General features: G+C 39.2%; 1 long non-coding RNA gene across 1 annotated transcript in view; it reads right to left on the bottom strand.

The window, feature by feature from the left end:
• LOC110397339 overlaps positions 1-4,305 on the bottom strand; it is a 246,945-nt gene extending 242,640 nt beyond the window's left edge. The window contains exon 1 of the long non-coding RNA XR_002437713.1: positions 4,253-4,305. This is a non-coding gene — a long non-coding RNA (uncharacterized LOC110397339). The remainder of the gene's footprint in view (positions 1-4,252) is intronic.

Below are 19,877 nucleotides of genomic sequence, written 5' to 3'. Positions count from 1 at the left end.
TTTTATGCATCTTTTAATAAAACAGCACAGCTGTATCTCTCTATCCATTTGGGAGAGACTTTTTAGAGGGCAGAGTGTGGAAGAGAATTACATACACACAACTGGGAAAAATAATCAGAAGAGAATTGTGATCTTGGTATTCTTTTCATGTTATGAAACAGCAATAGTTATGCTGGATTTTTGTGGATGAAGCAGCACAGAAAGTTGAAACATTTCTAAAGAATTTAACCTAGTTGGACAATAACCATCAAGTTCTCTGCAACGAAGAGCCACTATTCACACTCAAGGACAAAGATCCCCTGGTACTAAGATCCTCTGAAATAGTAGATACACATGTCAATTCAATATTTGACAGGATAAGGAGTCTTTTATGAAAGAGTCTCATGAGCTTGCCATCCCCAACATGGTGTAAGCAAAACTGTTTCTGACACGTTTTCAGCAGTACCGTGGAAAGTATTCACAGGTAGGCCCATAGTCATATAGAAAAAAGAATAGAATTCACCCAACTGGTGAAGGGGAATCTCTGGCTACCCAGCACTCCTCAGAAAACAGCCTAAGTCCAAGAGAAGCCCTCTCTTGAGTGGCTGGCCCTTATATGAGCCCAGAGTGGCTCTACCCTGGCTCCACCCCTTCTTGATACATGGAGAGCACAGGTGCAAACAATTTTCATGTGCTCCATACACCAGCCACACCCCTTCACCAGGTGCTCAATCACCAGTTCAAGCCATGATCTAACAGTTCCCCTACACCAGTCCCCTAATCAGGCAGACATAGCTTCATTAAGAGAAAAATTCAAAACTTTTCAAATCATTTTATATTTCAGATGTGTTCATTCTGGCATCTGCTGCTGAGCCCTGAACAGGGGCAGCTTAATGCTGATTCACTGACAAGTTTTCATGAGATCCTTCAAGTTTCAGCATTTCTGAACACTAGGTGACATGGGGGAGTGTCCCAGAACTCTGTTTCCTCTTGTACCTATCTCTTCTGAAAAACGCATACTGTGAACATCCCTACTCTTACCACAGGGCTGCTTGACCTTTAGGAAGCCACTAAGCTTGCCTGTGCTACCAGTATCTTGTCAGCCTACTGCAGATTAGCTTTTCCTGCTTCACAGGGCTGCATAGCAAAGGCTGAGAGATGTGCAGACAATCACAACAGTAAAGAGTACCCAAATAAAAATCAACTGAATGATTGGATGATTATCTCCTGGGTACTAATATTCACAAGTACGTAAATATGAATCAGTGCACAAGTCTAATCAAGCTCCAGCAAAGCTTTGTGGTTTCACAAATAACTTCACGTTATTTCCTGCTTTTTCTCATGCTTATGCCACACTAAGAGGTACAGCAAATGCTCTGTTTTGAGGTGATTAGCTATACATAAAGGTGAATCATCTCATTTTCACATTCAGACTTGGTGCATCAAGGAGGACCCTGGGCTCTCCACAGAACAATGAACAATTGCAGTGCAGAAATTTTGGATCCAAGCCAGTCCATCAAACTGAACTCCTTTCTAAAAATTATTGCTGTGTGTATCTTCCCTCACATCTAGTTTCCAATGCTCTTATATCCCTCACGTCACATGTTTCCAGACAGTATACTTTCAAAGAATGAAGTACTAATATTTTGAGCTGGATTAGTAAGCAGACATTTGCCAGCTGGTGCTTTCTTCCTCCTTGAACACAAGTAGGAAGAAAATACACTTTCACTTAAACAAGTACAACTTCTTAGCCTATCAACTTTTGTCTTGGCATGAGTGTTTGTGTTTGTTATGGTGCCAGGAGTGTGGCCATGACAGTCTGTTTTTAAATGCCTTTACTCCCTTCAAAATCATACAACCATCCACAGATTAATTTGTTTTATCACAACAGTGAACTTAAGAGCTTACATGACAGAAGTGTATCAAAGAGTAAAATCCTAAGCAGCAATGGACAAAGAAATAAAAAAAACTGAAAAGTAGCAGAGGAGAGCAAAAGGTGGAGGGAAGAAGCAGAGGGAAGGCAACCTGTGTTGTTTTTTCCCCAAAAAGAAAGCCTTACAGAGAGATGGGTGAGCATGGGAGCCACAGAACTGTGAGACTAGGATAAAAGACACATCCAGGTGCTCCAGAACCTTGTATCTAGGAAAGGAAGAGGGAAAAAAAAGGAATGAAGTAGAGGGAATAAGGATAAACTACAGACAAAAGGATTTACTAACAAGATTTACCAACAAGAGAACTGTACTTTGTGTCACCAGCTCTAGAAGGGAAAAAACGGCAAAAAGCACTGGGGGAAGGTGAGAACTGCTCAGTAAAGAAGCTTAAGCTGTGGGGTGAGGATTGGCAGAATGATAAAGGAAATGCCAGAAAACAAGTTCAGCTGTTAGCTGTGAGAGGGGAAGTATTGGTCTAAAGGATCATGGCCTCTAAACAGAGAGCCTTCAATAGCTGAGACAGCGTTGAGGTGTGCAGATAACAAGAGACTAAATGCTTCTGGACCATGTCTATTGCCCAGGATTCTTGACAAAAGGCCAAAGGGAGTAAACCAGAGTATGCAGAAGCTGCAGCATCTGAGTGGTAGCACTCTACTCTCAGAATACGGTGAAGGGACAAGAGCATTTTTGCTGTTTTGCAGCTAGAAATGCTCTAAACTAACAGCAATTGAGCCTTCCAGCAGGTGCTTACGGCTCTTAGTACATTACATATCCGTATGAAGCATTTTTTGCATCAGTTCTTGTGCTTTAAACATACAAAGCTTCAGCACATGAAGCACAAGACTGCTGATCCCCGTATTATTACAGCAGTATGCGCACGGTATTGCCCACTTACCAAGACATTGTGTGCATTTATCACCTATCCTCTCCTACTCCCTATGGTGTCCAGCAGGTTGCTTATAGCTGACAGCAAATTAGGAATGGAAAAGGATATGTGAAGACTTAATACAGATGCCTGGAATAATATTAGAGAACTGTATTGATTTTTTTTTTTCCTCCCTCTTTGTATGTTTCAGTGCTTTGTACACTGTTGCAAAGAGATAATGGGTTTTCAGGAGTGGATGTCAGAACTGCATTCATATGCTCGGCCAAATGATAGTTGTGAGTCAATGAAGCAGAGAACCATTCTGAGGCAGTCTCCTAGACGTTCAGAAATCCTGTAAACTCCAGTGATAACAGCTGCATTTCAGAGTGGCTATTATCAACAGAGCTATATCAATTTATACCAACTACTGGGCTAAGCTATTACACATTCAGACTACGTCTGAGAATTGGACTGAAGCTTGTCTGAGGAATAATCCACATCAGGACCCTTTACTCCTTAGCCTAGGATCTGAGGCTCAGAGTTTGCGTGTTTTGTGCTTACTGAACAGCTGACTTTCTCTGAGGCTTAGATTGCCAAGGCTTCACAACAAAGAAAGCGTTAATGAGCACGAAGAATGTTGTAACCTTTGCCACCTCTAATTTTAAGCAATTCATCTAATACCAGAATGCAATATTAGCTTAATGCTTAGATCCAACACAAAGTTTAAAACTTAGTTAAATTCCATACATATTTTAGACATAATCATTAAGAAAAACAAGTTTTGGCTGAGCTTAAGAACTTCTGTTGACCTGTTGACTTACAGTCAATTCCATTTTCTCTAGGACTAAGCAACTTCAGCTCCAAGTAACTAAAGAACTGATCTTTCCTTACTGTTTCAGTGTTGCAGGGCTGTTAGGAGTCAGCCACAACACTGTACCAGAAAAATACACTTATTTGGGCCAAGCTGTTGAGAGCAGCAAAGAAAAAGCATCCAAATAATTTTTCCCTGCCTGACCACAACCCAGCAGATAAACGATCTTGTATCAGGAAGGATTTTTGTTTTACGACCCTTTTTGTAACATTGGGTAGTATGATACGCTTTAAGGACAAAGCAAATCCAGTGGCAAAATAAAGGAAAAAGCATCTGTGATAAAGCATTAATTTTATACTTCGCTGTAGAAAAAAATGGATCTGCATATACAGGTACTCACACACACATTGCAGAAAATGGGAACTTATGCTTAAACATGAAAATTATATAGCGTTAAAGCCTTCTGCTTTGTCTGCTGTGCAGCTGACTCACATATTTGATGCTTTTCCACAGGGACCCTGTGGAAAACCACAAGAAGCTCCACAGGCTTTAAAGATAACCCTAGTTGTGTTTTGTAGCAGGCCCAAATTCTTTTTCTCCTACCTGTTTTTCCATAGAAGACCAGTAAAGCAAAAGATACTTCAAAAACAAGAATACCAGACCTACCTTGAACGAGGAGCTTGGCCTTCTCCTGGTGCTTCTGCAGGCAGACGTCTCCTGAGGTGCGCCCGCTACCTTCGCCGGAAGCAGCCACTCCCCTGATAGTTTGCTCGGCAGGCAGCCGTTAGCACCTCACAATTACCCTTGTGTGACTCTGCTACCGAGAATGGTGGATGTTGCTTTTAGGGGTCACGCCTCAATTTGGGCTCGTTAGCCCCCCGCAGAAAACGCAGTTATTTATGTGAATACACGGTCAGAGTTCTTGTGCTCAGCTGCTTGTAGGCCCCGTGTAGGGCGAGGAACGGAGAAGAAACTACTCTGGAAGTCTCTCAAAAGGTATGGAGCAAAGAAGCAGGGAAGTTTTGGATGTGCCTCTTGTGTAGTGCAAGGGTTTTAGTCCCCCCACAAGGCCTCCTGTCTGGTTTGCTGTCTGATCTATAGTCACACATGTGATTATCTTCTGATAGGATAACCGTCTCCCCCAGGCGCCTGCAGCAGGCAGTACTGAAGTGAGTTAATTTTGTAGTGTTTGTACTTCATTTCCACTGAGACGTAAACTGACTTTCTTTAGCAGCCTCAGAGCACTCTTGTACTGCAGGCTGGTGCTGTGTTACAGAGCTCTGCAGTGCTATTCCATGTAACGTAAAAATCTCTCATCTTGGTTTGAAAAATAAATTTATAAAAAACATGGCATACTTGGTCTAAAGTGGGATGGGCTTTGACCAGCAGAAGTTAACAGTGGATAAGGTACCCTGTTTTCTTGTATCTGCAGCTGAGATGTAGATGAGGTAAGCTGAGTAAATGAGAGAAATTTGGAAATTAAAAAAAAACTAGTTTTTCCTTAATGCTCAGTATTGTTTTACTTTATCATTAAAGAAGAGACTATTTTACCTACCTGTGAGTGTAATAATTCAAATTTAGGATAGGTCAGGGGTGAATACACAACAGGTTTGCCAGCAAACTAGCTTGAAATACATTTTGAGAATTCTTTTTCAGTTGAGGTGTTTAGGTTGGAAGAGAGATCTTCTGGAGATCATCCAGACTTATCCTCTGTTCAAAGCAGGGCTTTCATATTGGTTTTAATCAAATAAAATTCAAATATTTGTTTTGAATTGTAGTGACACACTGTAGTCTCTGTCTGACTGCAGTTTTAACTGTTTTGATAATTTAATGCTCCTGTTTTTCAGAACATTTTAGTTGGAGTTCTTTTTGACCAAAGACAATTGTAACATGAACATTGAGGAAGTCAATATTTTAACTTTTTTAATTACAGCTTCAGTATGAAATCAATTATGGAATAAAATGAAAGTTGAGAACTTGTTCCTGAATCAGGATTAGGCTGAATGTTCCTTACATTTTGTTATGCTTATATAACTTGTTTATTTTAATAATTGTAAGATTTTAGATTTTATATATATGACAAGAAAATATGCGTACATATTCTTTATCTAGGTCTTTTGCTGTATTCAGATTGAAACCTGAAAGGAGCCTATTTCCCAGTTAGTTAAGATGCAGTTAAAATATTAGAAAGCATTCTACCTTTAGCGGAGACTTGTCTCTTTTAAGAGAAACTTATGATATTAAAATGGAGCTCAAATGTACACCTAAATCCCAGATTTAGGCTTGATTTGCCTAAGAGTAGAAACATCAGAAAGATTAAAGAAAAGCTGTGGATAACAGCATCTTTTCTGCCTGTCTTCTATTTGCAAATAGAAGTGCTTTGGCAAAATGCCTTCCTTCTAAGATAGAGTTTTGGTTATCTTACTGCTTTTTATTTTCTTGGTCTCGGTTAACGGAGCTAAAACGTATAAAGTTACTGTGACAAAGTAACTTAAATGGCTTAGAAAAGTTTGGTTTCTCCAGCTTTTTCAGAAGTGGCAGCAAGTGTGGTGACTCTCACTGAAGTGGCATTTGTCTTTAAAATGCCAACGAGGATATGCCACATATTCTTGTAAAAGCTTTCAATTTCAAAGTAGCTATCAACCAGAAAAGTCCTGCAGAACCTGCAGAGCTTCTGCATGAACAAGCAACATCTTGAAAGCTGAAATAAGGTATAGATGGCTGCTAATAACGGAGGGTTGAAAATGGGCAGCTTTAGAGTAACCATATCTGGTGTTATTGTCACGATACCTCCTCTTTAACGTGGATTGCTTAATGAAGTTTTCTTGCAGAAATACTTATTGGTGGGAGATGAGTTGTGTCATGTTTCTGCCCAGGTGATATCAGAAGACTTTGTGCTGATCTGCAAGGGCCCATTCCAAAAAAATGAGAATCAGTGTAACACTGACTCACTGGATTTACTATCTACACGAAATATTTCTGTAGTGTCACACTGATTTTGGCAGAGATAAAGCTTATTTTCTGCATAGTAGCTTACTAATACAAGTCTGTTAGTTGCTCAGTATGCTGAGTAATTGCCAGGGCTATGGAGTGTTCTGTGTTGGGGATCACACAAGTATTACACAAGTATTTTGTTATTACCCTGTGTTGGAAATAAGATAGTTCAGTATTTTTAAAAAATAAAATCCTGATGGTGTGAAAGATGCGAAGACTACTATTATTTGCCCAGAATCAGGTGGTAGTCTAGTGACTGCATGACTGGCTCACTGCAAGGGCCAGAGATGTGCAGAGTCTGAGGACTGAGCTGCTTTTAAGTGTCTGTGGAATATTTAAATGAGGTATAGTTCTGGAAAAGAATGACTGAATAATAAAGCGCTAGTTAAGTATGCTCTCTCTGTACACTAATGTGTAAGATGGTATAGAAATCCTTTTTATGTCATGGGACTGATTCTTTCTACTGTGTGGAAGAGGAATGTGGGGTGAGACAGTGAGGCTGACAGCTAGTAACTGCCATCTTTTGCAGCCTAACTTCTCCACCAAATTAAGGCTTTGAAAAGATCTTTCTGCTGGGTTCATGTGAAAGTGAGACAGTGATTTATTTGATCTTTCTGCATGCTCGCCAAGCCTTGAAGGTGAACAAAAGTAGGAAAGTTGTATCAACTGCAGCAGCAGGTGCTAAACCTTGCTCATAGGGCTATTTTGCACATAAACCACCTATTTATAGCTTCTGATTTATTTATCTGTGGTCCTCTCATATCATACCAGCAACAGCCAGGATCTGTGAGGTTGCTTTGCTTTGTTATGCCCTGGATCTTACAGAGCATAAAGGTAGCTTGCATAGAAGTCTGCAATTTAGCACAACCCACGACTGTTTTTTTTTTTTTTTGCAAGATATTATTCGTATTAATATTAGTAATATTATTAGTAAATAAAGCGTTAATGCAGGTGGGGAAGAATCTTCCCTTCCTCTGCCTAATGTGTAATTGCAGTGATCTGGGAAGACTTCAAGTGAAATTTCCTTTTTTAAATGGCACTGTAGTTCTCCAGATTTAGAATATCTCTGAAGGAATGACAAAGCCTCTGTGTCTGAAAAACATAAATGGTGAAACTACAGTACACCCTATTTCTTACTATAGTGTTCATATGTCCCAGAAGTTTTCTTCTATTGTCCTAAAATATGCTGGCTTTTTTATATAATTAGTCCAAGTTTCCAGAACCTTCACTTCTATGGCTGAAATACGAACCACGTAGCTATCTACCTAGCCAAGAGAGTGGAGTTGTGCTTCTCTGCAATGTTCCAAATGTCCAAACAGCAGAACTGTTTGGCTGTGGTGATCACATTAGTGCCTAACGCATTTAGGTGTAACAGAGCTTTGGGGCCAGCTATATGTTTAGATTTGCTTTTAAACAGTAGACACTCAACACAGCTGGAGAAAGTATTAATCTTCTCTAACCTCTAGTTTTGTTGCTTAAAACTTTCTGAGAAAGAAGACCATAACAAAAGTGTTCCTGGAACAAGGTTACTGTCTCCAAGTGAATTTGGAAGATAAAAAAGACATGTAAATCATAACCAGGGTGCAAAAGTATGTTAGTAGCATTGAATGTATAGATTATGCAAACAACTGGTGGGGGGGAAAAAAAAAAAGTTGGTGCATTTTTATCTGGTGGTTGGATTTAGACTTAGGAAGTATACCTAGCAGTATTGGAAGTGGAACTGGATTTTTTTGTTGTTTTTTACTTTCCCAGAGCCAGAAGGAAGGCATAAGCATACCACTTGAGAAAATATCATGCCTTTAAGCCCAGTCTCTCCCAGATGTTCACTCAGATCATTCCTGATGTGGTTCTCTTTAGACCTGCTGTAAGGATGATCTCTACCTTAAGGTATAGAGGCTTTTTGCTTGCAATCTCTTGCTTCTTTCGGTAGCGGGGCTCGTAAGTGAAAGCAAGCCAGGGATTTCTAAACTGATTTCTAATGGTTAGTTTCTTGTGATCGTCTCTAGAAAGAAATCCAGGTTAATGATCCAGGGGTACAGTTAATTTTATGATGTTGTCTTTCACGATGTTTGTACTTAAGTAGTATCTTTTCTTCCAACAGGAGTAGGTTTACAGAGTTGTGGAATATTTTAATAAGGAAATTGTGTATCTTTTGGCTTGTTTTCTATTTTGCTATAGTGCTCAATCTGTTTTATAAGCCTTGTAGAAAGGGTCAGCAGCAAAAAAGGAATGTAAATGTGCGTGTGTGCTGCTGAGACTGTTGAAAAATTCTTCCTAGGTGCCATAGTGCTGCTTTTCTGAACCAAATTCAGTCAGAGGGGAATGAGTGAAAGAAGAATTGCTTAGGTAATCATAAGCATTCTTTATGCTTCTTCTTTGCTACTGAGTAGCTATGCATAAGCCTGTTTTACTTCTGGTATTTGGAAATAATAATATTGCTGCAAAAATCAAAAACCTGAGTGTTTGTGCTTATTCATGGGTATCTCCTGAGAAGCGCTACGTGCCTGCATGATTTTGTCAACGCAGTCCTTGCTTCTTCTTTTATTTCCAAGCAAAATTCAAGTGCTGCAGGAGAGAGGGATTTGTTTTACCTTAGAGGCAACTCTATTGAATGCTAGTTAGGAGTTTTTGGGAAAACAACTTAATTATCTACCTGCTGGAAACGTGAGTGTCCTGAACAGCCTGAATAAGCATTGTGTCAGTGCCTACACTTTGGGTGCAGAACTAACAATCATTTTTTTCTGCTTTTTTTTTCCTAAGTCAAATTCCAGCAGATGTGTCTGATTTTCAGTTCCATATCCTTTTATCAAAATTCCTTTGATCAAATGTAACCTTACCTTTAAGTCTGCTGCTCCCCTTCTGTGTTCAGATTTTCCCCATCTCCCTGTTCAGTACTCCTTCCTGAATCTGATGCTGTTTTGGAGGTCACTGGGCTAGAAACATTCTTTTTTTCATTAGGTTATTGGGATTACAAATAAGGGCAGACCATTTTATGGAAGTGGAAGTTAATGTTTGTCCTAAGAGGTACTTGTATAGAAATGTTACCATTTATGTGAAGGTTTTTAACCCTGCAGAATACAAAGCATTTCATCCTCTTTAAAGTGTTACGTTTTGTGGGTTCCTTCAGCTTAAAGTAGTAGTCCTAAAGAATTCACCGCTGCCTGACCAAAAAAACTCAGTATCCAGACTTTGTGCAACTATCCATTATGCTGCATCAAATGATGAGTTGGCCCATTTAAACTGTCATCCACAGAGACTTAGAGAAGAACTAAGCCAATATCACGATGATAACATGTAGTTTCCTTTGGTGGTATCTTCAGCACAGGGTAAATATTGAATGGGCTCCGAACTATCTTGTGTTACAAGTTCTTTCTTCTTTGGACGTGTGTTTTATAGGAAAAATAAGAGGGGAAATTGTCATTGTTTGAGGTTGAGAGTTGCAAAACTTCTACTCAGCAGTAGGAACTCAGGGCTTATGAAGATGTCTACTCTTCATTTCTTTGCCCTGAAAACATTTTTAAACAAATGGAGATACATACTTGAGATTACCACATGGAAACTACTTCTAAATTTCTGGAAGCTCCATTGTATTAAAGACTAGGATGAATAATAGATGTAATAAGTTCACACTTGACTTTTCTTAAAAGATATCCTATCTCCATGTAAGAAATGTCTCCTAAACTTTCTAAGCTGCCTAATGTCAGATAGTAGTAACTGGAAGTATAAAACAAAGTTTTGGAAAGCATAGCACAAATATTGTTAAAAGAAGTTAAAGTAAGGTGCTACGTAAGAGTTAACAGCATGAGTAGTGAGGCATGGATAATGACACCAGAGTGCTTGGTGCAATGGAAAATGCATAGAGCTATATATACTTGTGCCCCAGATGTGGATGGGGTGAAGATAGGGTGGCTAATGAGAGGTAAATGTTTTTCTAAAGTCAGCATTTCATACTGTGCTACATCATTTTTTTTCTGGCATTTGCCTAATTAATTTTAAGTCATTAGTTCCAGTGTACGCTTTATACACTGTTACATCTGTTATACACTGTATATATCTGTTTTCAGTGGAGGTGCTTTACCTTGTTGTGGATGAAATCTTCTTCAGCAGAAAACTATAAATGAATCAGAAATAGAAAACTGTAGTTAAAAAATTCTACATAACTTCATATGGGAAAACGTGACAGTAGGAGAATCTTGGCTTTTTCTTTACAAAAATATGAATATATTTTTCTACAAAAAGATATCTGAGATGCCAACTACTGTTCAATAATAACTTTGCAACTTGCTGGAGCCGCTTCGCATTTCTATTTTAGTTCCCTGCTGTTCACATGTACATATCCCAGTGTGTCTGTTTGCCCATTCTTGTGCAACAGCACTGGTGATGAATTGAAATAATAGAAATTCTTGCTCTGTAAGCTTGCAAATGCCAGTCTACATTCAACGTCAAGCAGGAAACACCTACCAGCCCTGCAAGAATAATGATTTACTGTGTTTTCATCCTATTTATGTTAATTGACAGATGTGCAGTGTTTTTTCTTGTAAATAAGACAAGAGGCTTGTTAAGGAGATAGAGCACTAGACATTAGAAACATGCATGTTAAATGACCTTTTATTGTGCAACTAGTTCATGCCAGAAAAATATGAGGCCTCTGACAGAATTCTGGACATCAATGTAGTTCTTCAGTTGTGAGGATCAGTAATGTTCTCCCAGACACCTTTTTACTGCAGCACTTCTTCTCTAACAGTGCTTCCTTTTGGAAATATGTCTTAGAACTCCTTTTGAACAGATCACGTAAATCATCTTAATTCTGCTTGTTTTCATCATATTTGTACTCAATTTAGAGCTTTCCCCTCCTTCCCCTCAAAATACATAAGCTTAAACAATTGCACTGTCTCTGTTTTTCTGTATTGGTCCCCACCTTATGACTTTTAAAATTGTTAATCAAGTCTCACAAGGTAATGTCAGATCTCAACTTATCTTGTACCAGCATGTATGGGAACTGTTGAGTCCCAGCCTGAACCACTTATTGAGCACCTAGAGGAAAGACCCAGTCAGCCCTGGGAGCACAGGTGAGGGCAATTCACCTTGGTGACTGGAAGCAGTGGAACCTGGCTCCACCCCTCTTAGGCCTCAATTAAAGGCTGACTGCCACCAAGGAAGGATCTCTTTCTGGAGATCCCTCCTTAGTGGAGCTTTTACCTGCAAACCCAGAGTCTTCTGATATGGGTGAGCGATCTTTTTCCCTTCCTTTATAGCAGCTTTCTATTGTGCTTGTTCTTCCACCTCTTTTGTAATGCCTTTTCCATTGTGTTCTTTCCAATCGCTACACAGGATTTGAGGGGGGGAAGAGATGGTCCCTGTATCTGTGATCTGGTGTCCCCGCTTACAGGATGATTTTGCCATGTAAAGTCCAGTATTAGCTGTGCGGGGATCAGTGGCTAAGCCTCAGAGCAGTCTCATATAAAAGCAGGTTTCATTAGGTTGTGCTTGTGGAACGCATAGCAAAAACCAAAGTTTTGCTTCTAACTGCAGCTTTAGGATGATTCTTTGGCTATCATCACTGGGGATATTTGAGCACTGAACATCCACCAGTCTACATAAGACTCTTAAGTAGAAAAGAGCTATTAACTGACCAAGAAGGCCAAGACCAGGATTTATGTACTCCACCAGTTCAGAATGTTGTGCTTACATTTGAGCCTCGTGGAGGTAAATCATAGATCTAAATTTCAGTCTGTGCCAATTCCTTTGCTGTTGTAATTTTCCCCTCGTAAAGCAAATTGTCTTTAAAGATACCACTGGTGTGTATGTATTCAGCAGATATAGTGTGCATACATAGCTAGGAAGGCTAAGGCAGGACCTACATGAAACAGCCAAGAAGAAACAGATCCTAGAGGCCTGTGGTTTGTATCTGTTCCTGCATCTTTGCAGGATGTGAAGGTGATATTTCAAAATTCACATCTCCTTCCTTGTCTTTTTTCAACCTCCCACTCCATCTCCTAGTTTTCCTGAGAGTAAATAATCAGAGGCTTCCTTGTGGGTTTTCAGCTTGTGCTCATTTTTGACAGGTACAATCTTTCAATGCAGTGGAGCATTGTGAGATCGGCTTTTCTCAGTCACTCTAATTTGAATTCTCTTTCAAATATTAATTAGTGATTTCAGTAGGGATTGGGATGTAGATCTCCCTGGTGAGTGCTTTGTGCCCTAGACTTTGGGAGTCAATGGCTGATTAGATATGCTGTGCAGTACAGAAAGTTCCTCAGAGACCTTCTCAACAATTTTGGAAGTGATAGCAGCCATGTCATTCACTGGGAATTTAAGAACTCTGAATCAAATCCCACCAGGTTGAGAGAGGATTTGAAATATGAACTGCCAACTTTCTGTCTGCTGGGAAATGGGTAGCAAGGTAGAAGCTGCCTTTATTTTTGCTGTGTTTTGTGTGTCCTAGTATTAGGGGTGTTTAAAACTATGTATCAGATGGGATTTAGTCTTCTGGGAGAAATCTTGCCCTATGTGTTGCAGTGACAGTCGCAGTGTTGCTTGAAGGTTTAAGAGCAGTCATGGCTTAAATGCTTCTAGTTTTGCTTGGTAGGAGACAGTAGTAGCGCCTCAGAAGTACCACTGGCACAAATAGAGTTGTTGCTGCTTCTGAATCTGAGCATGACTGATTTCCTCCAAGTCATAAAAAGACTTGGTGGCAGAGGAAGGAAACAACCTGAATAGTCTTTTGAGCACTTATGTTGGCCATCTCTCTTGTTTCTTGTATTTTTTTCTACCATCATGAATTTTTTCCTCCCGTTTATACTGCTACAATTTGTAGTTGGAAAGAAGCAGTTTCTCTGCCAGCTGAATGCTTCTTTGCCTGTGTCTTCTTAATAAACAGTGGAAAATTAGGATGACATGTTGTAGGAGAACTGTTAAGTCATGGCTTGAACTGGTGATTGAGCACCTGGTGAAAGGGTGTGGCTGGCATAGGGAGCACAGGCAAATTGTTTGCACCTGTGTTCCCCATGTGACAAGGAGGGGTGGATGGAGGGAAGACTCACTCTGGGCTCCTTATAAGGGCTAGCCACCAAAGGGAGGACATCTCTTGGACCTAGACTGCTTCCTGTGAAGGACTGCTGTATAGTCAGAGATTCCCTTCACCAGCTGGATGAGTTTGATTCTTCTTTCTGTATGTGACTATTGGCCTTCCTATGGATACTTTGCCTAGTATCACCAAGAACCTCAAGGAAGGGTATCCTTGTGGTATCTTCCCTGATTCTTGAGATGAGGGAGGGCAAGAAGGGGGCTATGGGTGGTCTGTGGCCTGTGGAGGTAGCTGTGTGGATAGTGCTTGGACCATTCTCCACAGGCAATCCTTCCTGCTCCATGCAGGATCCATGTGTTTATTTTCTGTATAAGCGCCAGGTAGGATTAGTAGGGAGGACTAGGAGGGTATTGCTGTCGTTCTGACCAATGTGTAGCTAGGGGCCTAGCAAGTGATGGCAAGTAGTGAGGGAAGCAGGAGAGGAGGAGAACGGCAGGCAGCTCTTAAGGAGAAGTCAAGAGGTACTTCAGGAAATGTTTTGATTGATGAAGCAGAAGCAGCTTTTCCTGAAGCACCAGGATGTAGATGGGTATGATGCCAATGTTGTAGAAGGGCACATTCCATAGGCTGTGGACAGATTCTTCTCTGCTGTAGTACAGGAACTTGGTCTGGTTATTTCACAGGCTTCCTGAAAACACTGAGGAAATTCTGATACTCTGTTCCTTCTCACTCATCATCCTAAGTGCAGTTCAGGGAGTGATCAGGGTTATTCTGGGGTTCAACAAAAACATTCACTAAATAGGGAAGGTGACTGAGGACAGAAAGTATTTGAAAGGGGGTTGACACTACAAGAATTCCCATCAAGAGCCTTGGGAAACGGTCTTCACTTCAAATGTGTGCAGAGATGCTCTTCCCATTGCTCTCAATGAGCATCAGTAGACACTGGATTTGCTTCTAAAAGGAACACATCAGTGCAGGTGCTTAACTAGCTGCTGAGCTTTTCCAGTCAGACCCTTGTAGAGGTTATGTGGCATTTCTGAAATACTGTCCTTAGTGTATTGTCAAATGAGAAAATTATTTGGTGTATGGGAAACTCTGCTTCTAGTTAAAAGCCAGTTACCTGACTCAGCTGGAGGTGGGAACTTTGCTTAAAGGAAGAGTAGTCCAAAAGCTATTTGAGGCAGTAGGTAGCAGGAGAGCCTCTGGACAACTGAATGCTCTAAATAGCAATCCATTTAGCAGCATTGGCTGTATTTGCAAAGAGGTTTTGATGCAGAGTGCCTTTGAAACTAATAGTTGTACACTATGTTAAAGTTGTGTGTCTCTGAAAGTGATCTTTTAGCAATTGTGAAAAAGAGTAGGAGGGTATACTGTGGAAGGCTAGGGTGCTGAATGCTGTTGTGGAACATGCACACAGCTTGTTGGTGAGGAGAAACAAAAGGAGGAACTAATGTTTTTAGCAGTTCTAGTGCTTAGTAGCAGTTGCAGCTTACATTCGCTAGTTACCAACCTTATACCAAACACTGCAGTGTTTAATTTGTAGTTTGGGTTTCTTTCCAAAATGTGTTAGTTTGTAACTTCAGAGAGAATTATTTCTGATAATTTAAACCAATTTAGAATCTTCTTGAAATAATTGGTTTGGGTTAAAGAAATGTTTTGCATTTCTCACTTCTTCAATAGCTACGTTTCTCTTAGAAAATGAATCAGACTTCTTTTCTTGTGTGTTACTTATTGCTTGTGTCTTTACCATCCTCCACGAGAAAGCAGTATGACTAATTAAATTATTAAGGGGATACTCAGTAGGAATAGAGTCTTGGTATAACAAGTGCTTCTGTTTCTTTCCGAGCCTCTGCATTTTATTTGATGTGCTACCCCAGTTTGAACTGACTCAGCAAGGAAATATAAAGTAAGAATATGCATAGCAAAGCTACTGATACTTGTTCCCAATCTAATTGTCACCTTTCAAAAAGATGTATTGCATTTCTCTAAAGAATTGTGAAAGTGAGTTGTTGTTTGGAGAACATGCCTAGTATAAAAACTAAATAAATTGAGTTGCTTGTCTGTCCAGGAGAAAGATAAGAGGTAACTCGATTATTGGCCTAAACGAGGCAATATGATGGAGATTTCTGATAATAGAAAGCTCTGTAATCTGAAAGAAAAGACATAATGTGATTGTAGTCTGCTTTTGGTGTCCTGGTGCTTACTCTTCAAGGTCATAACTATTGCCATGTGGCAGTCGACATCTCACTATAATAACCTGTGTTGCCCTTTCTAGCTATGGTTCTTGAGAAACTGTCCTTGGCAGACTCTGTTGCAGTGTTTGGCTGTCAAAATAACTTCATCCTAGGTCTTCTAGCTCTTTCTATTATTTCTTCTGAAAATATTCCAGCCTTATGTATAAGATATTATACTGCCTTGTTTTTAATTCTTATGGAATAAGAGCATGATCTTGAACTGCCTTGGGCTTTTTAAATGATATGTAATGCTTCCTTTGGAAAGAAGAGGGAGTGAGAGCCAGTGGTTTGGTGTCAATCTGAAAATGGTCCTTCAGTTTGTTGTTCCTATACAGCTGGAACGAAAGCACATACTGGAGAGAGATCACTGTAGAAGTACTGCTTTTACTTCTCCCTGAAGGCATTTACTGGTTACTTCAGAGGCAGGCTACGGAGGTATACCTCCCGAAGTGTACTTTGCTTTGAATTAGGCTGTACAGAGGCTTGACACTACTGTGTAGAGGGTATGTAAAGACCAGGGTGGAATAATTTCTGTTATTTGTGCTGCTTTGATTGAACAAGTGTCCCCTTCGCAAAAGGCAGAGCAAACACATTTTGCCCTGAGCTTGCATTCAAAGTTAGTTTGAATCACAGACATTTCTAGAAGCAAGAAACAATTAATTATTGGATTCACTGTAATTTATTATTAACCTCTGGTACCCTAGAGACATTATTCTGCTTAGTCATGTGTGCAACTGAAATTTTAATTTCATTTGTTTAATTTTGCTCTGTACACAGACAGTATTTAGTAAATTTATTAGGATTCTTTACACTTTGCCCTCTTTATACTAAAAAAGTGATAGATTAGTTAGTCATTCCGAAGAAGCAATTTGTCAAGCCTCTAAGCCATTTAAAACTAGGTGCATAAATAATTTATCATCTACTGTACTAGTAGAAATAATAGACATTTAGCAAATTGTAATTAAAAAAATTGAGATGAATCATTTGATAAAGCTATTTATTAAATTGAATTAGTTCTCTTAAAGGTGTGTTTTAAACTTGGAATACCAATGTATTCTTACTCAAGACTTGATGAATTAGTTTTTTCTCATCAGCAGCTTCATACGAGAAGTGGCAAATTAGTAAGATGAACATAAAAGTGTATTTTTTTAATACTTCATGCTTCTTGGGAAAGATCATTTAAGAGAATATTTTTCAACAGAAATTACCAGTTCAATTTCTTGTACTGTGGCTAGGCTTTAAATTAAGACACATTTAATGAAATATCATGTGTTTCTTAGTAAGTACCTTCATACAAAAATAAGTGCAGCATAACTGTTGAGCCAAACTGCTCATTATAAAATAGGATTAATCATTTGCCATAACCTAATCTACATGTATGTACAAATACAGAAAGGAAATAACTTTCTAGGCTTATAGACACATAATGTTAGACTTCAGAATACATTGAGCCAGATTCAGACCCAGCATGACTTTTGCAACACTATGCATTACTGAGAAAAGACTAGTCTCTGTAGTAGCAATCTGGAGATGGATGATGAACTCAAATCCTGTAGTGCTGCATTTACATGAAGATCTGTTGTCATCTTCGAAGGGCTGTACAGCAATTTGCCCACACCAAATATGTTACAGAATTATTGCTCTATTCTCTGTACCTTGAACATATGGGTAACTTTGCCTCTGTGACCAATCTTATTGATGGGGAAGTGGGGGAGGAAAGGGAAAAGCAGTTTTTGTACATACTGGCTGCTTGAAGGTAGAAAAACTGGTAGTAAAAAGGAAGCTCATTCAATAGAAAGCTTCAATACTTGAGAAAAGTATTTGCAGTAGATAAAACATAACCAGTCTGGTGTCTTGTTTTGGCTTTCAGGCAGCAATCACTTTTTAATATGTTGTGTCAGTACCTGAAAGAATTAAAATGTGTTACTCGAATGTTACTCTGTTCTGCTTATAAACCAATACTCCTTTCTGGTCACCACAGCATTTCCTGTGCAGAGCGGATAAACTGATGCTTCAACCACAGTGATACAGCCATCTATTATTTGGATGTATGGTTTTTTGGTGGTTGTTTTGTCTGCAGTCAGTCCAGCAGACGTTTTCCTATGCAGTCTGTCTGGATCTGTAGATGTCTCTTTTTGACTTTCTCTTTCCTTGAGTGAACCATGAGTAGTTACATGATTTTAGTTTAAAGAAGAGACTAAACCAGTAATTTCCATGTTAGGTAACTGGATTAATAATGGTACTTTCAGTTGTTTATGCAAAGGAATAAGTATAATATAGTGGGTATATAGCATATGCAGCTGTTTGGCCATTATGTGTTCTGTCCATATTTGAAGGACATTAGCTGATACTTTTTGTATATGTGAATGGAAACTGCATTCAAGACTGTTTCTACAGTTTTGAGAGCATATTGGTATGGCAAAGGAAAACAGGTGCTTGGGTTGAACTGCCTTCACAATACATATAATTTAAAATTAAACTCTGGCAATCTAACCCAAATGAAGAGAATGTAACAGATATAAACCACATTAATCCCTCTATGGAATTGGAATAAATTAAAGGGGAGTAACTGAGAAGACATTATAATCTTCATTGAGTTTGATTGTATGTCGTGTTAATTTATTAGTACCCCAGGAAAAAAGTTGAGGCTGAGAATATTGCAAAACATGCAGCCACAATCATCTTTGAAGGTTCACTAGCCTAAAAGAGCTTCATCTAGGCTGGGAAAGGTTCTGAAAAATGCAGACATGGGTGAGGTTACCAATAAAGGAAATAGAAGGAAGATGCTAAAAGCAGTATGTTTAGAGGACTTGGGTTGTGACCTGCTTGTAGTTAATCAAGCTGGATTGTAGATCAAGATCAGAAAAGTATACTGTTTTCACTGGAAAATGTTAATTCTTTTGAACTACTTGGTTGAAAATGTTTTACTGGTTTTAAATGAACTTTGTTGTGCAGACTTTTCAGCTCTGAGGTGGAAATTCAGGTTGAGAGAGGAGATTTACTTAATGTTCAGTAACTTGATTGCTAGAAGATTGGCCTACTACATGTAAACCCTCACTCTTAATCTTTGTTCTTCATTGTTTCAAGCAGCCAATTCTGGCTTTTTGAATTTAACAGTGTATTGTGAAACTATGAAGATTTTCATGGGGTTGCAAGTTATTCCCCTCTTATAGTACCTATCATTTTAAGTAGACAGCTTGAGAAATAGACTAGCTTGGACATGAGGAAACAATCCAAATGCTGTGTTTACAGTAGTTACTGAAAGACTTGGACAGTGAATTTGAACTAGTGAAGTTTTCCTCCAATGCAGTGTTAGATTTTCCCATTAGGGAGTTTCTGAATGACATGGATCTGAACATGCAGCAAGGTTTTGGTTTAAGATTGTATTTTAAATCTGGAGGAGCCTGTCTCTTGAGTACAACTGAAAGGTTTTGATCCCATGAGAACCTTCTCGAAAGAACTGAAGTTAGACTGGCTTAATTCTTGGTTGCAAGCTGTTTACAGTTCTGGACTCTATGTACAAGAGGATCTGAAATGCCTTAAATGTTATGAAATTATACATGTCTCTTTTATGCAAATAACATGTACTAGAGAAGCTGTTTACTTTTTCTTTCTCTTTATCTCTCCTCACTTTCTTAATATGAATGCGCTCTGAAATCAGACTGGGGAAACTTAGTGATGTTGTAAATGCTTTTTCCTTATCCAGATTTGGTGGGTGGCGAAGAGTAATGGTTCAACTGAAACAGTTGTTACTAAAGAATAAGTTATTAGCTATGATGCATGTAGAAATACTGCTGCAAGATACAGAATAGCATTTCAGCTGAGGCTGCAGAGATACTTGCAGGTGCTTCTGTGGAAACACGCAGCTTTCAGGTGCCAGAGGTTTCCATTTCAAGGGAAGTGAAACAATAATTAATATTTGCAAAGTAAATTTAAACTGTATCTAGGGACTTTTATTGAAAGGTCCAAAAAGAGATAATTGTGCAGTCCTCCAACAACTTGCCAAGTCTGGAATGTGGAGAAAGGGGTAAAAAAT

Source organism: Numida meleagris, chromosome 4 (assembly GCF_002078875.1).
Source record: "Numida meleagris isolate 19003 breed g44 Domestic line chromosome 4, NumMel1.0, whole genome shotgun sequence".
Taxonomy (NCBI): Eukaryota; Metazoa; Chordata; class Aves; order Galliformes; family Numididae; genus Numida; species Numida meleagris.
Note: the sequence above shows the minus strand (reverse complement) of the source record. Positions and strands in the feature narration are given on the sequence as shown.